This window comes from Apus apus, chromosome 14, assembly GCF_020740795.1.
Source record: "Apus apus isolate bApuApu2 chromosome 14, bApuApu2.pri.cur, whole genome shotgun sequence".
Classification (NCBI taxonomy): Eukaryota; Metazoa; Chordata; class Aves; order Apodiformes; family Apodidae; genus Apus; species Apus apus.
In genome coordinates this window covers 7414110-7420282 of record NC_067295.1, presented here as the reverse complement: position 1 = coordinate 7420282, position 6173 = coordinate 7414110, and positions in this window count along the sequence as shown.

Below are 6173 nucleotides of genomic sequence, written 5' to 3'. Positions count from 1 at the left end.
CCCTAAGTGGGTGTGTTTCTTCCTTTCTGGCAATCTCTGCAATATCTTATCAGGCTTTTAGGGGCTGACCCTTCATTCTGTGAATGGGCAGAACTGCTAGTGCAATCTGTGGCAGTTAAGTGCAGAATCAGAGGCATTCTGCTGGCAGCTGAAAGGCTTGCAGAATTCCTAGCACTAAAGTAGGCATTTTTTCTTCAGAATTTTATGTGCATTCTTAGGTATGTCTGTCACGTGCAAGTCTACCTGTGCAATTCCTTCTCTGCTCTTCCTCAAGAATTCTTTTTTTTTTTTTCTTTAGGGTGGGGCAGGGGCCTGAGTTCTTCTGCCAAATGTAGGAACAGGAAGCCAAAAGCAAAGGCATATCAATAACAATGCAGTAGGCAGGACACACAAATGCCTGTTCCACCTCAAACCCATCGACTATGACTGTGTCTCATTTATGCTAAGCTCACTGTGCACTGATCACACAGAAACTATCAGACCCAGTGCAAGAGTCTTTCTTTTCCAGAGTGATGTAAATAAACATGACTATCAATGATAACTGTTTCCAGTGCTTCCTGGGCCAGATGATGAATTGGACTCAAAATTACATACAAAAAATGCATGACCAGTTGCATGTTTTAATTTGTAGTTATCACAAGTGCATATGCAGCAGGAGTAAAATAAAATTGTTTCAGTTTTTGTTGTCCATCCATTTGCAGTGTACAACAAACAATTTATTGGTCCTCTGAATGTAATGAATATTATTTCTCTTTGTGAATTATATATATATATATATGGAAAAATAATTACATGCAAGATTCCTTTGACATGGACTTAGCAAATCCATAGTTTATTATGTACCTCCCATGTTCCAAATCTATCTCTCACTTAGTTTTTAGCCTCTTTAACCAGCAGAATGAACATTGTGTGTTGATTGCAGAGCACTAAACATACACTCTCTGATATTCTGTCATGTCTTGCAATTCTATACAGCACGACAAAGCTCTGCTTCAAGGAAGCAAATATTCAGAGCCATCTGGAGATGTACGTAATTTCTCAGTGGTGGACAAAACTGTATTTCAGACAAAGACAGGAATGACAGAGCAGAAAAGCAGTTAGAGCACATATGGGAAGCAGTTTCCACTGGTGAGCTCTTTGGACACTAAATCAATCCATGGCAGAGCTCTTGTGTGTTTCTCACTCCAAGTTTACTCTAGCTATAAGGAGTGTGTACATTTAATTGACCCACCTGCATAAACACACAGCACCAGAGCCTGGAGAGGTTAGCCTGGGCTCAAGCTGTAACTGGTGCTGTTTATATCTCTGTGGGAGTCACTGGCAGGTGACGGTGGGGCACAGACATGATCTCCTGCCTTTCAGCCATCATCTTGATGTTCTAGAGACCTTTGTTCTCCACTTTCTCTCCTATTTGTCCTTCCTCTACAGGATGAGGCTCCTGATAGATAAGACCAGGAATCCTTAGCATGGATATTTGCTCTCCAGTGGCTCTACCCACACAGGGAAGCTAGATCAACATGGAGAATGCTAGCAGATTGTTGCCAGGCTTGTGTTTGCCAGGTGGAGCGAAGCACATTGCAGCAAGGACATGTGTACAGGTCTGTCCCTAGTGCTGGGACCAGCTAATTTATGCCACACTGCCAGTGAAGAGGAGAGCTCTTGTAACAATTCTGATCCCCAACAACTATAGTCAAATATTGGGCAGAAGAAAAATCAGGCATGATACACTGATGTTTCTGCTTATGCACAAAGAGCAGTGGAAGATTTTCATAGAAGACAGGAGTATTTAACGTGTAGGAATGTAATAGGAGTTGGATTAGTTTGCTTGGTAAAAATAACATTTTTTGTTACTTCCATTCAGTGATTCAGCATTTTTGAGACATGTCTTTGATGAAAAGAAATGTGTCTAGAGGTTTATGTGGGATGAAGATTATATTTAGATCAAATTAAAAAGTGGTCCATGCAGTGGTTGATGGTTAAGCTGTAAAATTTAACCAATTAAAGGGTAACACTGATAATGTTGCTTTTACCAGCTCAGCAGAAACAGAGCAGGTGCAAGCCATATTTAATCCATGACTCCTGGGAAATGATAATGTTAATTTCTGTTGTCTTCCTGTGCCAGATGCCAGGCTCTCTGAATTTCTAATCAAGAGCACTAGCTAGAAAGACTGATAAGGCACAACTGATCACCTGGGTTGCATCAAAATGAGAGCAGCTCTGGTAACTGCTGCTTATTGTAATATCCCACTGTAGGCAACACCTGTGGTATGACTTTATAAATAGATAACCTGAGCTGTGTTCACACAAGGTTAATTCAGAAGTTGTCAGCTTGTTAGGCAGGTTTCCAGACATGTGCTGGTGTCTCATGCTTGTAACACAAGAGGAAATTGTGCTTTTTCTATTTAATATTTATAATGGTACCTTATGACATGAAGTTGTTTTTTTTTTCCTTATCTTTAAAATTCCTAGTCTGCTTCTGCATTAGAAGGATGTTTGTAGTAGACATAATTGTAACATTTTCTAATGTCTTTTAGTAGGTATGTCACCTGCCATGTTCTAAACACATGGCAAGGTGGTCAGAATTTCTTGGCACTGGTAGCACGCACTTGCAGAGGAATTAAAGTTTTGGCAAAAGTACTGTTGGCTGCTTTCTCGTCTAGTTTAATTTATTATTATGTTTTTTTTTTTTCTCAATTTACAGTGATAGTCACTGTACCCCAAGGAGTTTACGGCACTGAAATCCTTTTTGTGTTGTGTACAGACCTGAATTAGCCCTTGGATTTTTATTAGCTTTGGATCTTTAGATTGAATTTCCTTCATGTTCAAATGATTTACATTTGGATGTGAAGAAAAAAAAGCAACTTGTCAGCTACCACTTCTTCCTAATAACTCAGTGTATATAGGGGTTGATTCACAAGATTAATAAATAGTCAGCAATTTATCATCAACCCCCATGATACTGCTCAGAAGTCATTTAGATTCTGTGTTGCCTGATACACCATAAGCAACCTGTTAAGGTGTATTTATTGGTTTCCACATTACTTTGATAGCACAAGAAAACACCAGTTCTCCATAAAGATAAATTTATTTGTTATTTGGGCTAAATTTTCCTTTCCTGTATTGGAGAGGAAAATTATAACTACTGACATTTATTGGCTGCAATTAGACCTCTTCAGTTAAGCCAAAGCTTTGAAAAGTAGCAAAGTGGTGAGTGTTTTGAAAATGTCTTTTGTGCTTGGGTAGCTACTGCTCATACAAGAGGGGATCATTCCCTGGATTACCCTCGAGTTCATTAGTAATAATATGAGACATATTTCTGCATATACTGGCACCCATGAGTGCCATCAGTCACATAAGCAGCCCTACTCCCTTGTAGGATATGGCCAAAACAGTGTTATGCAGAATTAGAAGAGATGCAGTAGTCCTGTGATGCTGTAATGAGGGGAGAAAAAGAACATCCCACCCAGCAAGCTGAGCTCATTAAGTTGTTGGTACTGGAGATTACAAAACAGTTGCAGTAATTATGATCCTTGCCTAAATTTTCAGGTTTTTTTAATCTGTCTGTATTTTCTAATCCTACTAGTAAAGCAACTTCACCTGTAAGACTCCAAACATTTAAATAATTTTGTAAACCTGTTTTCATAGGGATTAATTTTATTAAAAAGATGAGGAAAGGACTCTGGGAGATAGGAGGTCTTTTATTCTTGAATGATCTTTAGACTCTTAGACTGCAAGGATAAGGAAAATAAGCTGCATATTTCAGGTCTGTTTGGTTTTTTTGTAAGTAACCATTTAAATTTAATAAGTAAACTTTTAAAAAACCTGCCCTTAATAGCATCTAGGTTTTTAAGATGTGTATGCAGTTTGTTTCTAGTGACTGTTCCTAGTCTGCTGCATAAGCTTTGCTCATTGGTTTTTGTTGCTTTCTCTGTAACAAGTTTTCATTGAGGTATTTTACATCTCTTCTTTTACACTCGGCACACTTGCTGGATATATGGATTTGTGCTCTTTGCTCAACTGGCAAGATTTTTCCTGATCCTGCTTAATTTGTCTCGATTCACCTCAATTGTTCGATGCCTAATTGGTCATGTTGAAACTTCAGTGCACTGGAAGGCAAGACTCATTAACATAAGACTGCAAAGCACCAACTTTCAGGACAAGGCAGAAAGCATCTGCCTTTACAATGCTTCAGTGAACAGCACCTTCCTTTAAATCTTGAATCCTTGTGTTTGTCTCTAGCTGTGCACTTAGCCTGAAGTCCTTGCTTATGCTCACTAAAGAATGAAGTGTGGAAGCCAGTAGGAGACTGTTGAAGATGCCAGAAGATAAGTTCTGGTTTAACTTTGGAGCAGTTACTTAGGAACAGGTTATTAAAGATGGGTAAAATAAGAGAGGAGTGCTTAAATGTGTAAAAAATTGTCCTTTAATCTTCCCTGAGCTTCAGCTTGCTCAATGTTAATGAGAACTTGTACTTGTAGGAGGGCTTTTCTTAATTATTTTTATAAAGCTCGGTATAAAGTGGCATGGAAATGGAAAGTATTACACTAATAGGCAGGTTGATCAGGAATACCCCGTTTGATAGGGCTCAAAACACAGTTCTGAATAACTAATTCAATTTTTCTCTTTCAGCAGGTGACACATTCAAGTGGTGATGGATCAGATTTATTAGAATTTAGTACTAGAATTGCAAATCATACTACATCTTCTGCTCAAACCTTTGCCTTCCTTAATGGAAAGGTTTGGGATGAGGAGATCCCTTTTGTTTTTTATTTATTTTTTTTTTACAAGTTTGTATGAACACTTTACACCAGCAAGATATTATTTAAATATAGCTAATGATAGGACCATTTACTGCAGCCTGTAGATTGTTTTGTTATTTTCAAAAAGGCACTGGTTCCATAACTGGTAGGTAGTTTTACCCAACTCCTGTACTTGGGCTGAAATGTTGCTGTTCTTGTCATCTTACACCTACAGTATAAAAGCACATGAAGCCTTAAGCACTAGCACTTGCTTCTTTGGGTAGTCTCAGACAGGACAAGTTTTTGAGAGTTGCTGAGCAGCTTCCACAACTATTGCATGAGGAAAGGCTGAACTGAAACTTCATTGTTTGATCTATCCTGTTTTTTTTGATCTGTTTGTGAGAATATTCTTTCAGTTTTTCCTTGACAGGCATATATTTTATATTTAGACCAGTGCTGCATTAGACATTCGTCTGATTAAATGCTTTCTCACTTTATTCACTTCTGCTTTGCTGCATCTGGAGCAAAATTTAATAGAGCACACAGTTTAGAATTTGCTAAAAATAAATAGGAGAGTGTGACAAGGAATTTCTGATGTAGTTATGAAAGTTTAACAACAGCCTCTTTACACAGAAGTCATAATTTTGCATTTCTTTTTGTGTTAAATCTCCTGTCCCATTGTGGAAAATAGACACACATAATTCCTCCTTAAAAATGTGGTGGAAGCTTCCAGAAGGAAGGAAATACAGACCTATCCCCACAGAAGTGCATTTTGTTTCAGCATTAGACAGTTGTCAGTGGCATTAAAAAATAGTTTAAAATTGGCATGAATTAGCATTTTGGCTGGCAACATCACCAAAGAGTAATACGTGGGGAAGAAATTTGTCCACTCATGACTGTATTTCTTGTAATACAGGATGGAATCCTGATGAGAAGGAATTTATACTGATGTTGGCATTTCTTATGCCTTTCTGAGGGAGTATTTAAATGCTCTTTTCATTAAATTCCTTCTTTTGATTAACTCCATTGATTCTATAGTTCAGTGGACTAAAGTGAAATGAAATGGATTTAATAAATTTAAATTAATCAAATAAGATAAATTTACAATTATGATTCATCTTCATATCTTAATGTTAAAACCTCTTCCAAGTACACTTGTTTGAAGCCAAAGTAGGTAACGCCTACACTAATTATAGTATTTTATACTAAATTTTCCAGGACATTTAGTGACAGATGGAAATCCAAATATGAACTATTTCTCAAGAAGAATGTAATTCCTTAAACAGTTTACAAAGAAAGGATTAACAAAGAGTCTTTATTTAGCACATCTAAAAATTAATATAAACTGAATTTTCTACCAGCAATTCAAAGTGTGCCCTGCCATATTTTTCAGAGCCTTGTTTCTCCATTTGCAAGCTTCAGCATTTGTGGGAA